The sequence below is a fragment of the Ursus americanus genome, chromosome 28 (genome assembly GCF_024610735.1).
Source record: "Ursus americanus isolate L20-20 chromosome 28, mUrsAme1.1.p, whole genome shotgun sequence".
Taxonomy (NCBI): domain Eukaryota; kingdom Metazoa; phylum Chordata; class Mammalia; order Carnivora; family Ursidae; genus Ursus; species Ursus americanus.
The window spans coordinates 17,931,245-17,952,503 of NC_142154.1; the positions used below are offsets into that span (position 1 = coordinate 17,931,245).

General features: G+C 48.4%; 1 pseudogene; it reads right to left on the reverse strand.

Moving 5' to 3' along the window:
* Window positions 1-2,227: 2,227 nt before the first annotated feature.
* LOC123790830 (heterogeneous nuclear ribonucleoprotein A3 pseudogene) lies at window positions 2,228-3,363 on the reverse strand (annotated as a pseudogene).
* Between the last annotated feature and the right edge of the window lie 17,896 nt (window positions 3,364-21,259).

The window sequence follows — 21,259 nt, forward strand, 5'->3', positions numbered from 1 at the left end:
CAGCATCCCGCCTCCCCACGTTTTGTGTGCAGCTGTCCGCGGTGGGGCTCTCGGGCCAGCACTGCCCAGGAGAATTGAGGGAGGGCATGCTTGTTTGTTCTCTAATCCTTCCACAAAAATCTGCACGAGGTGCCTTTGTGTCCAAGGTTTTGATATCCCCAACATGCAGCCGGTCTCTCCAGGGTGAGAAGCAAGGACAGCCTCTTCTCTTCGTTGTTCTTCCTTTCGGTGTAAACCAGACAGAATTCACCTGGATTGAGAGCTCTTGTGGGGGTCGGCATTGCTGAATTTCCTCCGAGGTGAAGGTCTAGACTGTTTAAATGCCAGTAGCTCCTGACATCCATTTCAGCGGTGCCACCAGAATGCTGTCCTTTGAAACGTGCAACACTTTCTCTTCTTTATTTTCTGCGCTTACTCATCGTGCCTCTTGTTTCTGCGGGAGCACACAGGTGCATTAGAAACTGTAACATATTCTATGCCTGTATTTCCTGGGGAGCATCAGGGAGCCTGGCTGATGGCACTGAGTGTGAGTGAACCTGCTTCGCCCACACATGAAAAGGATCGTCACCTGTAAAGTGACTGTGTCCGATGTATGTTTCATGATTGGATCAATTATTCACCAGTATTCATGCCTCCTTCCAGGTCACCCCTCTGATATGCAGAATCATTTGGTGCATGCTTTGAAGAGTGTTTATTATTTCAAAATGAGTATCTACTCTTAAAATGCAAACAATACACCAACATATTAAGTAAAAAGTGAAAGTCCCTTCTCTTTCAAGGTTGATCATGTTGTGTGGATTCTTCCAAGTCTTTGTGCATCTATGTGTGCATTTAGTTTCACAAAGTAAGCTCTCTGCCGCTTCCTCATCTCTCTAAGTAGAGACCCTTTCAGGTTACCATGTGTAGTTATGCCTAATTCTTGTTAATGGCTAAATAAATTCCACATTCGTTTTTTTCTTCCAATCAATGTATATCAAGCAACTTCCAAGTACTTCTCTAGGAGTTGGAGAGATAGTAAGAACGAGTTCTTTTATGTCGTCTCTTTCTTACTCATTTCTTAATCTTGACTCTAAAATATTCCACCTGTTTCTCAACCACTATATCATTAAGAGCTTTCATTTTCTCAGACTGAAATTTGCTTGACATGTGTTTGTTTATTGTCTGTCTACATTAAAATATAAACTTCCTGCGATTGCTGACATTGCCTGTCTTATTCGCTGACGGATCCCAGCACGAAAACAGTATCTGACATACACTACGGATTCTGTGCACAGCTGGACGGACAGATGGACAGATGGACAGATGGATGGATGGATGGATGGATGGATGGATGGATGAATAATTCTTACATTTGCCTTGGATAAAGGGAAGTAGATCTGCTCATTGATGACCTTCAATGGGTTTCCTTAAACTCCCAGCTCAATCCTAGCTATTCATTGTACCTTTATACAGTGTGTATTTACCTGTTCTTCTGTTAAAATGGTGACTACTTTCATACAGATGGACAAACAGGCACTCTCTTGGCCCTCCAGTTCCCTCCTCCTCAACCTGAAATACCCAATTCTATTTATCTAAAACACACATTGCTAACATAACATAATAAAAATTAAAAAAAATAAAAAAATAAAACACACATTGCAAACATACAAATATCTGTTCTCTCCACATGTCAGAGCCCATTCATTTCATGGTTTGGAAATTCGGAGAATAGATTCCCCTTAAACTGCAAGTCAGCAGGTGTTTCTTTACAGTTAACTTTAGCAGAATTCATACAAAATAGTAATCAACAATGACCTTTACTTGTTAACTCACAAAGAAACACCTTCAACACTGCATTTTGTTAAAGTTTCTGTACTAAACTGTAGAAAAACTGAACTACGCAAATACTGAAAAATTACAAATTCCTTAATTTTTTATTCCTGGTACCATTACCACAATTTACAGGGCAATATACCCGATGTAATGAAAAGAGAAAGAAAAAGCTTCAACAGATAAAAGACCTCAGCAATGTGCCTCTGATTGACATTACATTGCATTAATTAATAGCTGTACTTTTTGCAAAGTGTGGCTATGACAGTCCTGGACAAGAAGGGGTTCCTGTTTAAGCTGCAGTTCCTTTTCTGACTACAGATCATCATTCCTTCTGTGGCACATTTTTACAGCTCCTTGGATGCATTTGGGACGACTGTCTCAAACTAACCTGCAGCTTTCCTGACAACTCCTCGCTCTCCTGCTAAGAACTGTAGCCCTTTTCTTCTGAATTTTTTTAGAACCTTCTGCTACCCTATCCACCACGTCCACCACCAGATCCATAACCACCACCATAGGGACTACCCGAGCTTCTTCCACCAAAACTGCCCCCCTTCATGGGTGCATAATTTGATTGCTGTTGTCCACTATAATTTCCAAAATCATTACAGTTCCCACCGCCACCATAATTACCACCTCCAAAATTTCCTCCTTCATTGTAACCATCATATCCCCTCTCCCCCACCATATCCGCCTTCTTGGTTTCCATATCCTGGTCCACCATGACCATGGCCTCCTCTACTGCTATAACCAGGACCACCACCATAGTGGCCACCATCACCTCCAAATCCATTATATCCACCATCACCTCCTCCATAATTACCTCTGCTGCCAGCACCTCCACCTCCATAGCCTCCTCTTCCACCAAAGTCACCACCACAACCCACGAAGTTGCCAGATCCACCTCCATGACCTCTCTGTGATCCGGCAACTGCCTTTCTTGTTTAGAAAGGGCCTTCTTCACTTCACAATTATGCCGATTAATAGTTGGTATTTCTGAACAACAATTGTGTCAACTGTATCACGATCATCAAAAGTTACCGAAGCAAATCCTCTCTTTTTTCCCCTCAGCCCGTCTTCCATAACTTCTATGGTACCAATCTTGCCATACTTTTCAAAGTAGTCTCTCAAGTTATATTCTTCTGTATCTTCTTTGTTACCACCAACAAAAACGTTCTTGCTGTGAGATGGGCACCAGGCTTCACAGAATCCTCGCTAGAAACAGCTCTCTTTGGTTCCACTACACGCCCATCAACCTTGTGTGGTCAGACACACACTGCTGCATCCCCCTCTTCAACACGAGTGAGTCCCAAAACCAAAACCCCTAGAACGTTTTGTTTGGGGGTCTCTCATCACCACATGATCTGTAAGTGTACCCTATTTTTCAAAATGTTCTCTTAAACTATCATCTGTAGTTTCAAAGCTCAAACCACCAATAAGAAGTTTTCTCAACTGTTCTGGTTTCTTTAGATCACGGCCCTCCTCCCCCCCGTGGTGGCGACAGCAATGGCCAGAGTCAGGCTGGGGGTGACCGGGCGGCGGTTTTACCTCCATTTTGAGACCGGACTAAACTCTTCCAACTCGAGTTCAATATGGGACCAACTCTGAGGTGTTTATCATGACTTCCGAACCTCCTCTGACTCGTATGACCTCACTGGAGCTGCTCTGAGCTCTTGTGTTCCGTGACACACAGAGCACACTCTTGCCCTAGAACCTTCCTTTGCACTTAACTGTTCCTCTGCCAGGAATACTCCTCCTCCGGGAACACAGGGCAGCTACTTCAGTCATTCCAGGCTTGGCCAAAAGAACTTCTCAGAAAGCTCGCCCCCAGCCCCTTGGCCAAAAGGTCAGGCTCCTTGCTCCCAAGCCCCTCTATATGTCTTATGTTTTTCTTCATAGCATTTGACCTACATATATATGCCTAGGGCCTCAGTAAGTATGTATCATATTTGCATATATCATATCTGTACATACTATACTATATACCTAGCATATAGCAGACCCTCAATAAATTATATATCAATATTTAATATGTACTACTATGTCTATATATAAATGATATGTGATAAATATATAGACACTTATATATAAATAAATATATGGACACATCTAAATTAATATATAGACACTTACATGTATTTATAAATACATGAAATACATTTTTACATATAGTAAATACACACACATACTATATATCTGGACTATAACAGATCCTCAGTGTGTGTGTATATACATATATACACAATATACAATATACAATGTGATATATATACATATATATGGTATATATCATATATGTATATGTATATCTATGTATATACATATATATGTTATATATCATATTCGTATATCATATATATATCATATACATATATATGTATATGTATCACATTGTACACATGTTTAAATATATATGCAATATACAATATACACACAGATATCTATATACAGATATATGTATTTATCTATGTATAGATTTTTCTCTCTGTGTATATTTATTTATCCATATATACACACCGTATACCTGAATAAACAAGCAGATGAATGGAAATATCACTTAAGGAGTATAATTATTTTGCTTCAGTCCCGGAGGACCAGAGACTCTACCATTAGAGCATTTTCCTACTGTTCTCATACACTGGGCAGTATTTTGTTTTACTTGATGCTTGAGCTGTCATGTCAGTCTGTGCGTGGCCCGCTCCTGTTTCATTTATTCATTAATAGTATGTTACAGTCATCAAGCCTCCACACAACCCAGGAACTGGAATACGGTCAGCGTTTGCTGGCGTCTGCTCCCCCGTCCTCCTGAGAAGTCGCCACGAGCCTGCACTGGGATTTTATGACGCTCTCGTTTCCTCGCTTCGTTGGTAGGCGTGTCTTTGTGCAGCCGTTCATGCCAGCAGTAGTCTTCCACTGCGCTTTTCCGAAGACGAAGGAGTGGAGTGCATGGCTTCTATGTACAACGAATTTTTCCCCAACTTAAAAAAAATTTGTTTTTTCTCATTTTCAAAATCGTTCTCCTTTCATTTATTCTTATTTTCTCCCTTCTCTCTTTATTTTTCTTTTGCTTGCTTTGTTTCTTTCCCTGGCCTTTAAATACGAAATTTTCAAACAAAAACATCGAGATGATATAATGAAATACCTCCATGTAGACCCAACACTTGTGAAGCTCTGGACATCATTGCTTTGTCTCTATGTGCAGATACATACATACATCTTTTCACTCCGTTTAAGAGTAAGTTGTAGACATCATGACCCTTCACCCCTAAATACTTCACCCTGTATCCAAGATTACAGACACTCTCCAATAGAAACATGCTGCCAATATCGTTCCTCAGAAAATGGTGGTAATTCCCTAATCTAATGTCATATCCAGTCTGTATTCAAATTTCCCCAATTGCCACCAGAATGTCTGTGATAACTCTTTCAGTATTATTTTTAATCAGGATCTAATCAAGGTCGACACATTGCATTTGGTCGTGTCCCTGTGGTCTCTTTTGGTCTAGAACAATACCCCCTACCTTATTATTGACTTATTTTGAATCTCGTGACATTGAAGAATCTAGAGGAGTCGCCGGGGAAAATGTCCCGTAATCTGGATTTGCGTGACTGTTTATTCCTGGTGTCATTTCGCTTGTTCATCTGCTTTTGGAATTTCCTGTAAGCTGCAAGCCAGCCTGACAGCGAGGCTGGGTTCAGGATAAACATTCTCGGGAAACGTGTCGCATCGACAATGCTATGTACTAGCATCCATTTAAAAAGTTTCATTTCTGAGGGCAGTTGAAAGGAGACAGTTCCCAGGCCTTCCAGAAAGACTGCTAATCTACTTGAGCATTAAGAGGCAAGAACCCTTTCTGCCCTAGGAAAACTTTAATGAGGAAAACATCTGGCCGCTCGGCAGAGGCTGGGAAACGCTGGCGTCCCTTCCAGGAACTAGCCCGTACTGGGTGATGCAGGCCATTCTAACCGACTTGGCATTTCTTTGCCTGTCTGTTTATGTGAGTTGAAGTGAGGTGAGTCCACCTGCCCGCCCGATGGAGGGCAAGGCCTGGCCAGCCCTGTTTGTTTTCTTTTGCATGAAGTGTTTTGTTCTTCAGGTCTTTACAACATGGTGGTTCTTTTCTTTCTTTCTTTCTTTCTTTCTTTCTTTCTTTCTTTCTTTCTTTCTTTCTTTCTTTCTTTCTTTCTTTCTTTCTTTCTTTCTTTCTTTCTTTCTTTCTTTCTTTCTTTCTTTCTTTCTTTCTTTCTTTCTTTCTTTCTTTCTTTCTTTCTTTCTTTCTTTCTTTCTTTCTTTCTTTCTTTCTTTCTTTCTTCCACCTTCTCTGTCTCTAATCCCATATTTCATCTCTCAGGCCAACTGCTGAGTAACAAAGTAAATAGGCCCAAGTCGGTTGGTCCCACAGAGTTGGAGCGAAGGAGATGTACTTGAAAATTCCCTTCCTTAGGTTTTAAATTCGGTGACTCAGACTTGTTTGCATTTACACACACATGCGCACCCACACTCTCTCTCTCTCTCTCTCTCTCAGAAACGTGGATGGGAAAGTGGACGATGTAGGATCGTTACGGGTCTCTGCTCCCACCTAACCTCAGTGGTCATTTCTAGATGCCATTTTTAAATCATTTCCTTCCTGTAAAAGACAAAGCTCATGTGTTAAAGAAAATCATCTTTCCTGACACCAAGAATTATTGGGGTGTAGGAGAGAGAAAGCATGAAGGTGTGCAGTGGGCCTGGCCCCTTGTGACGGCAAAGAGCTCCCCGGGTTGGGGGGAGGCCTGAGCGCTGGCATCTGCTTTGCCCTGAGCTCTGGAAGTATGGCCTTCCCCTCCAACTGTCATTTCCTCCCCGGCACTAGGTGATTCCATGGGGCTGCCAATGGCCCTAAAGCTGTGGTTCTTGAAAGCTATTTGCGGTGTGCGTGCATGTATGTCTCTGTGTGTTTTCTTATTCCATTTAACCCTTCATCATGACTCTACCGGGTGGGTATTCCAGTACAACAGGTAAAGATGAAGAAACCGAGGCATGGAGGGGCTAAGTGACTTGCCCAAAGTCACATGGTAAGGAAGCAGTGGAGGTGGGATGGTGGCCCATGTCTGTCCGTCTCTGACACTCTCAGAGTCTCCTCTCTGGTCCAAATAGCACTGCGTTTGCTCTAACTGAGCCCTTGGCCGGCATTACTGTGGTGTTTCGAAATGTTCGCCCAGAGCCCAGGTGATATGCCTCAAAGAACAGGGCGCTGTGGGTTTGGTTTTGATGGAAGCCATCTTGGCACATTTCACTGAGTCATTCTCTCCACTCAGACCAGGGCCACAAAAGCTGCCGGTGGGCTCTTTGGCATTGTTGACATAGCAGGAGTGTTGGGTTTCTCATCAGCCTGTCCAGCAAAGGGCAGGCACCAGCGGGAGAGCCTTGCTTCCACACCTAAACCAAACAGCACCACCCAACCAGAAACCCATGGCCTTCTGGCTTAAGAAACTTCACGATGCCTAAAAGCAGCATTTCAGTTTTCTGGAAACGTTCCCCCCACTCCCTCCAAAGAAAACTGGTTGTTGGTTTTATTAGAACCACCCTCGTTGTCCCACTGTGGTGGAGTGAATCACAACCGACAAGGCTGAGACGTGTCCAGCACAGACAGGTAGTGACATACGAGAAGGAGCAGCCATCCAGAGGTCTGAAGGTGCTGGCCCATGTGTGTGCTGCCCACAGGGCTGGCTATGGGAGCTTAGGTGCTGATGGGGACTACGGGGTTTGAGAGGGGGCATTGGCCCCCCCAAGCCAGGAGGATCACATGGACATGCTGGCTCACTCCTGCAGGGCCTTAAGCCTTCTGTCTGTCCGAGAAGAGGTGGCCGAGTCTCCAGGTGCCACAGGGATTCGCTTGGCCTCTCCACAGGGTGTGCCCAGCCCCGATATGGTCGTGTGTGCTTGGAAAGCAAGAGAAAGCATGGTTGCTTCCCTGCTGGGGTAAAGCGAGTCCTGATGAGGCAGGCTTTCTGGGGATGGAACGACACACGTGGTGAAATATTTTCGGAACCCTAAATCAAGATTTAGGGTCCCTCAATGGGTGTTTCTGCTGTGTGGGAGTCTGGGAAGCAGCTTGGGAAAGAATATTTTCTGGCTGAAATTTGGATTTGTGGAACATTTTGACAGCTTTCGAGCCCCGAGCTTTCGAGTGTTTGGAATTGGGACTTTTCTGGAGAATCTGGCCTGCTGGTCACTGTCTGTTTGCTGGAGCTGTCATAACAAAGTGCCACAAAGCAGGTGGCATATTGTCTCACTGTTCTGGAGGCTGGACGTCTGGGACCAAAGTGTCAGCAGGGTGGGTTCCTCCCGGGTCCGTGAGGGAGACTATTCCAGGCCTTTCTCCCAGGTCTGGTGGTGTGCTGGCAATCTTGGGCATCCTATCTTGGTGAAACATCACCCTGATCTCTGTCTTCTTCTTTACATGGGGTTCTCCCTGCGTGTGTGTCTTCGTGCATCCCAATCTCCCTGTCCTGTAGGACACCAGTCGTACTGGATGAGGGCTTGCCCAAATGACTTCGTCTTGACTCGGTTAAATCCGCAAACACCCTATTTCCTAATAAGGTCACATTCTGGGGTCCCGGGGGTTGGGCCTTCAACATAGGAATGGGGGAGCATAGTTCAGCCCCTTGTAGTGACCATATTAACCTCACCTGTCTGTGGCCTCCCTGCTATGGTCCAGCTCCACGATGTCTTTGGACATTGGATTTAGGTGGAGAAGTGAGGCCTCACCTTTCATAGTCTGCTCATGAAAGTAGGAGGACATGAAAAATACTAGCAGTGGGCCTTACGTGTGGCATCGGTTTGGGATGAGTGAGCCACTGGGTGAGGAGAATGAGCTCTGCTTCCTAGCAACCAAATCCCCTCCTTTAAAAAAAAAAAAAAGATTTTATTTATGTATCTGAGACAGAGAGAGCTCCAGCGGGGGAGCAGCAGAGGGAGAGGGAGAAGCAGATTCCCCACTGAGCAGGGAGCCTGATGTGTGGCTGGATCCCAAGACCCTGAGATCATGACCTGAGCCGAAGGGAGATGCTTACTCGAATGAGCCACCCAGGGGCCCCTTTTTAACAGCATGTCAGAAGCCTTTCCCCATAGGCCCTGGTCGGGCTCTGGCTCAAGGCCACATCCACAAATGGAAGATATCAGAAACGGAGCCCCCTGAGGGCTTCCTCAAAGCTGCCAGAACCACAAGGCCCCCATCAGCTCCCTGGCACTGTGACTGCCCGGCTCCCCAGTCTGTAAGAAGAGATGACTGGGGGGCAGGAGGGAATGGTCAAGGTTGCACTGGCAGCGTCGTGGGGAGGGGCAGCATTTGTGCCTTCTCCCACCCCAGCCAAGTGAGGGCGACAGGTACTGGATATTCCTCCTGGAGTCCAGGGTGCCCGAGAGAGGGGGGCCTGCACCTGTCTGCTCAGCTGGCTCCTTGCTGCGCCATAGGACCACCAGCCCACGTGGCACGATATGGAATTGGGGGAACACCTGCCCCAGATATTGGGTCTCTGCCTAGGATTTGTATGGGGACTTACAGGACTGCGGACCCCACCCCTACCCCATTCCAGGTCCTTGAATGCGACAGAAGCAGAGCAAACCAGAGTGTGGTCCTGACACGTCCCTGACCATCGCCCCTGGAGAAGGGGGACAGAAGACGGGGTGAAGGAAAGACAGTTCCTGCTCTCTCCACCTCCAAGGGAAAAAGCGTTTGTTGGGCTGGGCCGAGGTGAGCCAGGCAGGAAGCTAACATTTCTGCCGGGACCTCAACTGTTTTAGTATCTGGAAGGCACCAGAAAATGATAAGCTCTGCCAAGGGGCCATTCCCAGCACACAGCTGGGGACAGAGATGGACAGAAAGCAAAGTCTCATGATCTGACCCCCATCCAGGGACCCCTCTTGAACACAAAAGAGCTGTGCAGCCCGGAAGTGAATCATGCGTAGGGACCCAGAGCAGACTGTCCCCAAAGGAGCCACAATGGCGTATTGATTCTTTTGAATTGAAGTTACTTGGAAAACAGCCGGCCCGAGGACACTCAGACCCTCCTCTGTCCCCCTGAAAGCAGGCAAGAAATCCCCCATAAAAAAATTCCCTTCTTGTACTAAGAAGTAAAAAGACATCCTTAGGACCAGACACAGGGACTTTAAAACCAAGAAAGCTGGAGAAACAAACCTTGTTTTTTGTTGTTGTTGCTTTTTCCTAAACTACCACCTCGGCCCAAATTCCGCTTAGAATCCCTTACTAATTAAAGCTCCCAAACATCTGTTTTCTTTATCCTGTCAATTCCTCACAAATGTACTGTCTCTGTCTAAAATGTATAGGAACGGCCTGCCCTGGCTCTTTCTTTTGGGTCTCAATTTTGTTTATGTGTACATAATAAAACGTTGGGTTTTTTCTCCTGTTAATCTGTCTCATGTCAATTTAATTCCTAAACCAGCTGGAAGAATCCTGCGTGTAAGAAGGAAGTGTCTTTACTCCTACAGGCGCATGTCAGTTGCTCCTGGGGAGGGGGTTAAGGACAGCTGATTTGCATCATGGGTTAAAGCCCCCAGGCTGCTGTGCCCCTCGGGGGTCTCTGTGGCTCTGCAGAGTTAGAAACACCTGGTTCCAGTCCCGGCCGCACACCTCCGTGCTGTGTGGCCGCCTCAGGTAGCCCCCGCCGTCCCCAAGACTCAGTTTCCACATCCGGACAGCGGTCACAGAGCTACTATGAAGACGACGAAGACGCTGTGGGTCCCCAGTTTGACGGCCGGCAGGCCGAGCAAACCGCAACCAGCCAAATGCCCGACCTTGCTTTCCCAAGGTCGTTTCTCTCTCTGCAAAAACCGTACCATGAAGTGTGGGTGGAAAGGCACCCCTGAAAATATCTGTGTCTCCAATTCCTGTAACCATCCAGTTACTCCTCGATTTTGTTTTTCTTTTTAAGAGGAATTACCCAATAGAGGCTGGAGTTTGTTTATTCGTGGTCCTCTGTGCACATCCGCAGAAAGGGGGGCAGTTGGACACAGCAGTATTTAAAAACAAGAAGCACAAGTGCCCTATTTTTTAAATAAACCACACAGTTGCTACGGCATGGTCTGCTGGATTACTGAATATTCTAGAGCCCAAGGCTCTAGACTGTAAATGATTATGAGATGCACCACCAGTTCAATGACTTTTCAGGGGGAAAAACGCCATCACCTTCATTGTACGTATATGTCCATTGTAAGAGGCACTGTGATCTCAGAGCGTTAACATCTGGGTAAAATGCCAACAGGGACATAGGGTGTGGGAATGCTCAGCGCGCAGGGGAGGGCAGGACAGCTGCTGTCTCCTCTGGGGGCGAGGGGGACAGAGCAGGGGACGTTTTGGGGGTGCTATTGAGTTGGGGGTTAGAAAGGCAGCTCTATGGTGAAAGTGTGGGAGACCTCATATGCATAAATGCCCCCTCACAAAAAACACGCTTCCCTTCGTTTACACACCTCGCTCAGAGAAGCTTTTGCTGGATATTTGTTTATTTATTTTAAGTCTGCTCTTGAGTTTTACTTTTATCTGGTTTGGCCTAAACAAACATGTTGAAGGAAGGGAATGAAGGGCGAAGGTTCTTTCCCCCAAGTGGTGCTACATGTGGCCTTCTCTCCCCAGCCCCTGCCCTGCGTTCCCTGCCTGGGGCTGTCCACACCTCTGCATGCTTGTGTTGCTTTGAACGGACATTATTTTTGCTTCATGCAATGGACTGAACTTCCTCTTCTCATATTTCTAATATGTACGTTTTTTCATATTTTAACATTTTTTAAAGCTCTTTATTTGTTTATTTGACACAGAGAGAGATAGCGAGAGAGAGCACAAGCAGGGGTAGATGCAGGCAGACTCCCCGCTGAGCAGGGAGCCCCACGCGGGACTCGATCCCAGGACCCCGGGATCATGACCTGAACCGAAGGCAGACGCTTCAACAACTGAGCCACCCAAGTGCCCCACATTTTAACATTTCTGAAATGGATTGTGGTTTAAAATTGATGGCGTCTCAGAGTCCATGATACCCATAGCTGGCCCACCTGGCACTCGGTGCCAACTTTGTGTCCTGATGTTGCCCCTGGGGTGAAGTTCCAACTCTGTGTTGGCCTGTGCTCGGCCCCCTCCCTGTGTGGCTGTGGCACAGGGTGGCCTAGGCGCCCACCCCACTCCAGACTCTCTGCCCCCAACCGATACTGGACATTCTTCAGGCCTCCACAGAGACCTCCCAGCCCACCTGCACCCTCCTCTGAGCCCCGATGCGGTGGGGTCTCTTTATTCCCTGCCCAAGGGACTCAACTGCCCGTAGGCTGTGACTTCATGGTCACGGGCTGAAGGCGTCTTGTTCATCTAACACCTGGCACTCACCACAAAGTTCTGTAAAAAAACGAAATTCAACCAAGTAAATTGGAAGATCTATTTGGCTTTATTAAGGAATTCATGCATCCAGCCGCATCCCATCTAGCAATCCCAGAGATGCTCCCAGGAGTTGTGCAAAATGGAAGGCAAGGAGTTATTAGCAACAGATAAGAAAGGATTGTTCCAGGCCAGCTCATCTTCTTTAGGGGAAGAAGGCAACAGCAGGATTTTTTTTTTTTTTAATCATGCATTTGACCTCACTAGCGCTGATCAGGAAACTTTTAACAGATTGACAATGAAAAGATCGCATTCCTGGGACCAGTCGAAATTGTAATTAAGTCTCCTTTGCTGTTGTGGAGTGGCAAATGACTCCATCTGGGGCTTGCTGTTTCTTTTTTCCGCAGTCCTTAAGAGAATGGATGAATAACGACCATGGTGTCGCAACACTTGGTGAGCGCGCGATGACTAAAATGTTGCAAAGGCTAGGCTGGCAGCCACACAATCCATTCTCTTCCAGCCCTCACACACCGCCGTCAGATCACTGGGGGACAGAGATGCTGCCCAGGAAGCGGGGGTGAGGTCGGTATCACGGGCACCAAGGATTGTCCCACTTTCCTTCCCACTGCCGAGCCTCGTGCAGCGTGGATGCCCACGGGATCCTCACCCCGCCTTTCCCACACTGCGCCGCATATCCTCTCCGAATGCTGGCTCTCTATCCGTTGCAAATTGAGACAGTTGAGGCGTGAGGCCAGACATTGCACACGGGCACACCAAGAACTGTCCGGGGTGTAAACTCCTACCCGTAACTGGAGGCATTTTCCAGTCAAGTATCTTGTCTTCAAGGGTGCACATGTACCTCCTGGGGAAGGAGCCCCCAGGAGCCTGGGGGACCCCCCAGCAATGGATCCACTCGCTCAAGTTCAGTCCTTTCTCTTTCACTGCTGTTTGGTAACGAAGCAGCTGGTGTCGAATTAGCTGGGGACCGCCTGAGATTTTTGCCTTTGTAAAAAACTCTGAAGCCTGATGGTTTTGCAGCGTCGACAAATCAAGGGTGCTTTCAATCCGCATTTTATTGTCAGGCAGGGTAGCATATTATAATGAAGGATTGCATCTAAAAGCAATTGACATTTCCAGATGAAGAATTGCACTGAAACCCCAAATCTTAGTTCTTTGCGGAATCTCTTATTGTGGATGTTATTAGAGTCTTTTCTAAACGCGTAAGTCACTTGCGGGGCCAGCTGGGCAGGCAGGGTCTAATTCCTGTGGACCCTGCTGTGCATGACATTTTACTAAGTGGTCCCAGGGGAGCAGGTCTCCTGGTTCCATTCCTGGCGGCCCCTTTTGTCCCCACCCCTGACCTGCCCAGCTGCAGGTCCCACGTGCTCTTCTCTCCCTTGCCCTTGCTTAAAATATGACCTACCCCTTTAATCGGGGGGGGGGGGCACTGGCTAGGGTGTGGGTCACTTTGGAGGTGTTGGGGCTCCAGTGACAGTGCCTCCCTCTGCAGAGAAGAAAGGACAGGAAGGGTTTCCTCTAGCCATACGTAACAAGTGCTCATGACTTTGCTATGCGGATCTGGAAGAGAATCTGGGCTCATCATTCCAGAAAGGAGGCTTCAGAAGTTAGCTTCTCCTTTTTCTTCTAGAAGCCAGCCTCAGGAGGGTCTCAGGGCCTGGCCCCAGAGGGGTCCCCCTGGCCAGTCTTTTGGGGAAGATGAAGCATCCATGTGAAGCAAGAATGGAGGTCTTTACACCTCCCCTCGCCCCTCTACCCTGACCCCCCTGCCATGAAGGGAGGGGCGGTGGCCATCCTGAGCTCCCAAAGTGGCCCTGTATATAAAGAAATGGTGACTCTACTTGTGAGCGCCAGGTTTTTGAAACATTAATCAGCTTTTCCCCAAATCGAGCTTTCCTTGGCTGACATTCCAAGGCTGTCAGCCCTTGGAGGAGTGTAGAAGTCCAATGTAATCGCACAATATCTGATTCCATTTTCAGTGAGAGGTCCTGAATCACTTTTCAAGGTCACCAGGAACATCCGGTGGACTTTGGTTCCTTGGCTGTGTCTCCCTGACGGCTGACTCTTCTGGAGGGGTGCGCAGAATTACAGAAAGCAGCGTGCAGGCAGAAGGATTTTCACAAAGGCCACTGGCTTGAAATGATGACAGATGACAAGCAGGCATCCATGCCTGGGCTCCAGGGGACACTCTTACTGAGTGAAGGGCATGAGGCGTCCTTCCTAGGACACCCCAGTTGGCCTGCCCAGGTACTCAAAGAGATATGGGAGGTGGGGCGGGGCATGGGGAGGGCTCACCCTGGGGGAGGGGAAAGCCTGAGCCCATCCAGGGAAAGAGCTAGTGTGTTCCTTCCCCATTAGACAGCTGGTGGGATCATAGCTGTGGGGTTTCCAGAGCAAAGCCATGGCCGGCACCCACACGAACAGAAGATCAGGACTGATTCTGCATCCCAGATAGGAGGTAGCGGCAGGCCCTGGAGGGGCTTTTTTTTTTTTTCAATTTTTTAAAAAAATTTTAACTCCAGTATAGTTAACATACAGTGTTATGTTAGTTTCAGGTGTACGATGTAGTGATTCAACACTCAGTGGTCATCACAAGTGCCCTCCTTAACCGCCATTCCCCCTTTCACCCATCCCCCACTCCCTTCCCTGCTGCTAACCACAGTATGCTCTCTATACTTAAGGGTCTGTTTCTTGGTTTGTCTTTCTCTCTTTTTTTTTCTTTGCTCGTTTTTGGCTCGTTTCTTAAATTCCATATATGAGTGAAATCGCATGGTATTTGTCTTTTTCTGATTGACTTACATCACTTAACATGATACCCTCTAGCTCCATCCATGTTCTTGCAAATGGCAAGATCTCATTCTTTTCTATGGCTGAGTTATATTCCATTGTATGTATGCACCACTTCTTTATCCCCTCATCTGCCGATGGACGCTTGGGCGGCTTCCATAATTTGGCTGCTGCCGATAATGCTGCTATAAACATCGGGGTGCATCTATCCCTTTGAATTAGTGTTTTTGTATTTTGGGGGCAAATACCCAGTAGTCCTGAAATTGCTACAGAAATGTAAAATGGAAGGATATTAAGATGGGCACACTCACTAATCCTTCAGCAAGTCTTGACTTTAAACGGAATACATTTCTTCCTCATTCTTGAAGCCTCCCCCTTCCCTTCCCTTGTTTGTACAATCCTTTGTTCCGGGAACGGTGTATCGCTGTGGATACTTAATAATGAGACTCAGATCCAGAGCCAGCACTAGTCATGAGACCACCGTGAAGACATAAGAGCTGCACACAGCAGATTCCTGTCGAAACCGCCCAGATCCTATGTTTTCCTCTATAACCTCTCTGCCTTTTATCCTGGCCCGGCTTGCAGTCTCGGGGGCAGGAGCCCGCTGCAGCCTCCTTTGCCTGGCAAAGTCATAAACTATCTTTCCTCTTTCTCACCAAACTCTCTCTCCAGCTTACATATTTCAGCTCCAGAGCACCGAGGTGGGTTTTCAACAACGGTGGGATCACTGGATCCTAGGGTGGTTCTATTTTTAACGCTTTGAGGAAGCTCCCTGCTGTTTTCCACAGGGCATTCAGCAGAGTGCATTCCCACCAACAGAGCACCCGGGTTCCTTCTTCGTGGTGGGGCTGTTTTAACGAGCTCTCTGGACCGCTTCCTTCTTGTCACGAGGCGGGCCTGGGTGGGATGCGAAGGGGTCCCATGGGCTCTCACGCAGCACCTGCAGCCCCCCTCTGAGGCTCCTGGTGTGGTGTGGGAGTTCGATGAGCAGTTGCGATGGGACTGCAATGGCCTTCCTGACAAGACACAGGCCGTTTGGACCCCTGGCTCTGACAGCTCACTTTCCTGGAATGCGACAAGGCTTGCTGAGCTCACTCCCCAGCAGGAAGGGTGCAGCCAGAAGTGACCTACCCTATCTGGCTCGGCCATCTTAGGTTCTTAGGGGGTTTTCCCTCTTGGCTTTTCTGGGTGATTTTCAGCCACACAAAATTTTGTGTCTGAATCTCCTCTGTGGGAAAAGGGTGTGGAGGGTGGAAGGGAGCTAACATTTTCCAAGCCCTCGCTCCACTCTGCGTGCTTCGGGAGTTTATCCTTTGAAAACCTCGCTGTAGACATGTAGACATCATTATGCCATGGAGCAGGCAGAAGAACGCAGGTGGAGACAGGCTAGGGACCTGTGCGGCCAGGGTGAAGATTTGCACCTGGGACATTGACCCCAAGATAGCCTCTAGTGGGGAATGAGCCCCAGCCTCCTCCCGGCACCCAGGGCAATACCTACCGGGCATCTCTGTGGGGAGAGAAACACTGACTGGGAATAACCCCAAAGGCACAGGAGAGGTCCCCTCGCCAAAATATGTAAAGGCTCTACCCCTCGCCCTCAGGATGCTTGTCTCTTAGCCGTTGTGGGGAAATAAGCCCCTTGGGAAAGTGAGTGGCAGCTCCAGAGGGGAAGGGGCCGAAGACGGCCATTGGAGAAGTGAAGTTTACACCAGTAGCTGTAACAAACAACCCCCCACTTCTCAGTGGTTTAGCATAAGGGGCCTTCATGTCGCTCACATAACAGTTCAAGGCAGATGTTCTTGGTCAATGGGTGACTTTCTTCCATATGTGATGTCAGGGGCTGGGGCCCTCCTACCTTGTCTCCAGTCCCTGGACTTGCTGCTTCTGTAGTCAGCAAACGGAGAGAAGAGGATGGGGCAGTCCCATCTGCCTCTTAGGATCTTAACCCAGAAGTGACTGTCTGCACGGCTGCCTCCATTCTGTTGGCAAGAACGAGTCACATGGCCTCACCTGGATGCCAGGGAGGTAGGCGTTGTTGTCCTATGGGGCTGTCTCCTAGTGAGCATCCCATCCTTGGGTAGGGGAGCACACAGTTTTGGTGTGGGTGGAGCTACCTCTGCCATAGCAGGGACAGGGCCCAGGAGGAAGTGCCTAATGGTAGGAAAAGGCTGAGGGCCCCTTGCTGGAGGAGAAAGAGAAGGAAGAGACTCTCAGGATCCCAGTCATGAGGAGATGTGTCAACGGCTGTAGGCCGAGGCTCAGGGAGAGTGTGGCCCCCCCTGAGGATGGTGGACTATCTCTGGCCCAGCCTTCTGGCCTGCGACCTACTGCCGAGGAAGCAGGTTTAGAGCAGGGAACCTTGGTGGGGAATGGCGGTGAGCAAAAGAAAGAGTTCGTTGTTAGGGAATGGGAGTTAGAGCAGAGCCAGATGTGGGGTCCTTTCAGGCCAGGACACCCAGAGGGGGTCAGAGTCCTTTCAATAACATCACAGAACCCACCCTGGAGACAGGTGGGTTCGTGGGCGAGTGACCCCTGAATCTGGGTGGGAAAGCAGGCAGGCCTGGGGCTCCCACAAGGGGATCATCCAGTCTCCTTCATTGTCTGCCAGTGGCTTGGCAATGGTCGCCCACAAATACACCAAGGAAAGGCAGGCATACGTAACAGGTGAAGTTTGAATTATGGTAATTGCTGGGACAACGAACACTTTGGAAATCTGAATGAATGATTTGGATGTCAATCCTTCGGGTGCTTCATGAGTGAGTAAACCAGATGACTAAAATTTTATCTCCCAGAGCCCAGAATCAATCGTTCCGCTGTCTGTCTGGCTGCTGGAATATTCAGAAGATATCATCTTAGACCAGTGGTGAAACAAAAACTATCTCTAACCCAAGTAGGAAGTGAGTGAGGCATGAGTAAGCCTTGGGGAGGGCAGAAACAATAGAAGGGAAACAGGAAAGAAAAGAAAAATTGATGTAAAGAAAGGAATATTTGCTTGGTGGCATGGATGACTCTTAATTATTTATCCTTGGGATAGAATGAAAGTTTAAGTACACAGCGTGATAGTCAATAGGAGTAATTGTATCTTTTTACCCTTCCATAGACCCCCTCCCCCGAGTCGTGGACACTCAGCCAAAAATGATATAATATGGAAAGCCAAAAATTTGAGTGGGAGAGAAACTTAATAATGATAATTAAATGGATAAACATATGTTCTGCCAAAAGTTCAGCAATGTTGTAATCAACTGAGTAAGAGTTTTCTCAGAGATACTCAACACGGAGTTTCTCAGTTTGTAAGGAAACACAGTGAGCTTTCAACTCGAGAAAAGTGTGAGCCAAAAACAAATATTTGCTCCTCTGGCTTTATTCAGAAAGCCTCAGGATGGATTGTAAGGGTGATAGAAAGGGAGAGAGACAAGGAACCAAATGGAAACTTCTGCTGGGCCTCCAGCTTCAACATGGCCTGTAAAAGAAATCATTACAGGAACTGGTGGACAGAGCAGCACCCATTACATCACTCGGCCCCGGATTACAAGAGCAGAAGAGCAAATTACAGGAAAAGTGGGTTGTGCAGCCTCTTAATGCTGTTGCAAGGGAAGAAGGTAGTCTATTACCGACAGAACCTTCCAGCTCCTCCCCCATGCCAGCCGGGTTGGCGGGAATGATGGGTTCTGTCTGCCAGGTTCCCAGAGGGCCCATGTCAGGCAGCAGTGAGGGAGGGAGCACAGGGGAGAGACTCAGGGGAATAGGCAAGAGTCCCTGGACTGGTAAGGAATGCAGCCCCCTGAGAGCGAATCCAGCAAAGCCCGGAGCGGGGTGGAAGGGAGAGGCAGCCAGCCCTGCGGGCCCGGGGAAGAGGTCCGGCTCCAAACCCCTCTCAGCAGGGCTCCCACGCGGGGCCCTAGCTCAGCCATTGCCACAGGCCTCAAATGCTGCCGTGTTATGTGTTCCCGCAGAGACACTGCACCGGGAACAGTCTCTGCTCTGCTCTTTGGTCCAGAGCATGAAGACTGAGTACAGGCCTCTTTCCGAGAGCCATAGACAAAGTGTTGGGATGGGAGCTCAAGCTCCGAAAACCGCCAAATCTCAAAACCAAGGCTAACCTCCCCTTACCACCCCCTCACGGCCTCCCTACCCGCCTGACTTCTCCCAGGAAACCATAGGAAAAGGGGTTTCCACGTGGCTTGCTTCCCTGGCTCCTGCCCAGGGAGGGAGTCTGTGGCCAGGGAAGCTTTGGGGGCAGCAGAAAGACATGTCCCAGTGACGCCGATGTCCTAGAACCTGAATGTTTGCTATGGTCTGAACGTTTGTGACTTCCCGCACGCCCAAATTCAGATGTTGAAGCCCTAACCCCCGGTGTGAGGGCATTAGGAGGCGGGCCTCTGGGAGGTAATTAGGTGTAGATGAGGTCCTCCGGGTGAGGCCTTCCAGATGGTATTCGCATCCCTATAAGAAGAGGAAGAGACGCCAGAGCCACGCTCTTTCTCTACAGTGAGATTTCTCTTCCTGTTACAGGAAAATCTTACAAAAGTGATCTGATGAATTTGGAGTGTGGATGGTGCTCTAGTTCCTTAAGGTTTTGTCCTCCAGAAAAGCCTCTGGGTCAAAGGGGTCGGAAGCATGAAGGCTGGCAGGAGGCCCCTGACGTGTGCCTGCTGGAGGTGGGTTCGAGGAGGACTCACGTGGCTCCACGTTGAAGCTGAGGCTTCTCCAGCTCCTTGGCCAGGGAAGACTCCTCACCCCTGCTCTTTTGGACAGCTTCCCCGAGAGTGCAAATGATCGTGGTTCTCCGTTCATAAATTGTGCGGGGACCCGACCCTGAAAGGGGTGTCTACGGGCACGAGCTGCATGACCATCTGTTCCGGCTCTGCTCAGAGCAGTCACAGCACCTTCCCTCTGAGACTAAGAACCCGAGCTGGTGCTTGTCACGTCTCACCTGAGTGTTCTGGCTGAACACCATCTCCTGCTGGTGGATTGTGGGCAGCGGAAGTCACTGCATCTTCTTGGGTCTGGCCTTTGGGTCACAGGTGCCATCTGATCCCTCCCCTGCAGCCCAGAGCCCCGCTGGAGCCTGCCCTGCCCCAGGCCTGGGGGGCAGAAGCAGTGGACACACAAAGAAAGGGCAGTCTGGGGGGTTAAATGACGGATGACATGTGTCAGGAGCAGAGCTTGGGCCAGGACTCAAAGTCAGGAACATGTAACCTGGTCAGATGGAGGCCCCTCAGGTGGATCTGGGTGACGTCCTCAAGGTGCATCCTCAAGGTGCCTTTACGGGTGGTGCGTGGGAAGTCTTCTGTGGGAAGAGCCAGCAGCCAAATAAGCAACACGATCATGACCATGCCAACTACTTGCCAACCTCTTGGGTAAAAGTCAATCGGGTGTTTAACTAAATCATCATCATTATATAAGTCATCTTTATAGGCCAACGTTCTGATGGAATAGATATGGAGACAGACACCCAGAGAAGCTGTGTGAGGTGCCCAGAACCTTCTGGCCACTTGGTGGCAGAGCCAGGCCTCCGTTCCAGTCCCCCTCACTTCTTCCTCCACACGGGAGGGTGCAGTAAGCTCCATCAGTCCGTTGACCTGCCTCTGGTTGGGACCACGTCTTTGTCTTCAAATCACAGCAAATTCAGAGACTTGTATTGGAACTATTTCTCTAGAGGGTGGCTGGAATACTCTTGATGGGTCTTCTTAGACTTCTGGGGCGTTGCTAACTTAAAAAATAGGATGTTATAAGGAGGAATTGGTTAGGGGTCCCTGATTTATAATATCTCTCTTGGTCATCTCTTACCAGGAATTCCATCAACTTTCACTTCTTAAGGGCTACTGAGTGAGTCATACTCTCAGCTTTCATCAGCTAGCCCCCAAATGCTTGCTAAGAGGCAGTGCACAGCTTGTGGGAACTCGGGCTTCAGATCAGGGCCAGAGAGCCTGGGCCAGCCTGACCTCCACCCTTGCACACCTCCCTGGATATCTGTGATGTCCTATGTCATTGCATGATTATGGTGAAGCTGTTCTCTGACACCATATCTGTCATTCCTTGACTAGGAGACATGACATTTCTCAGGCCAGGAGCAAAACCAAGCTGGAAAGTCTCCAAGGTAACTACGGGTATTCAGTGTATAGAGCAAGGAGGAAGGACCCAAGAGATGCTGGGGAGGTGGCTTGGCAGTGTCCTTCCATGTCAGAAAGAGAGCACCTTGCCCCCTTTCTGGTGCCCATGACTTATGAGTAGGCACTTCTCTCAGAGAGATGCATGGGCCCCTGTTTCTGCTCTTACATCTCCTTTGG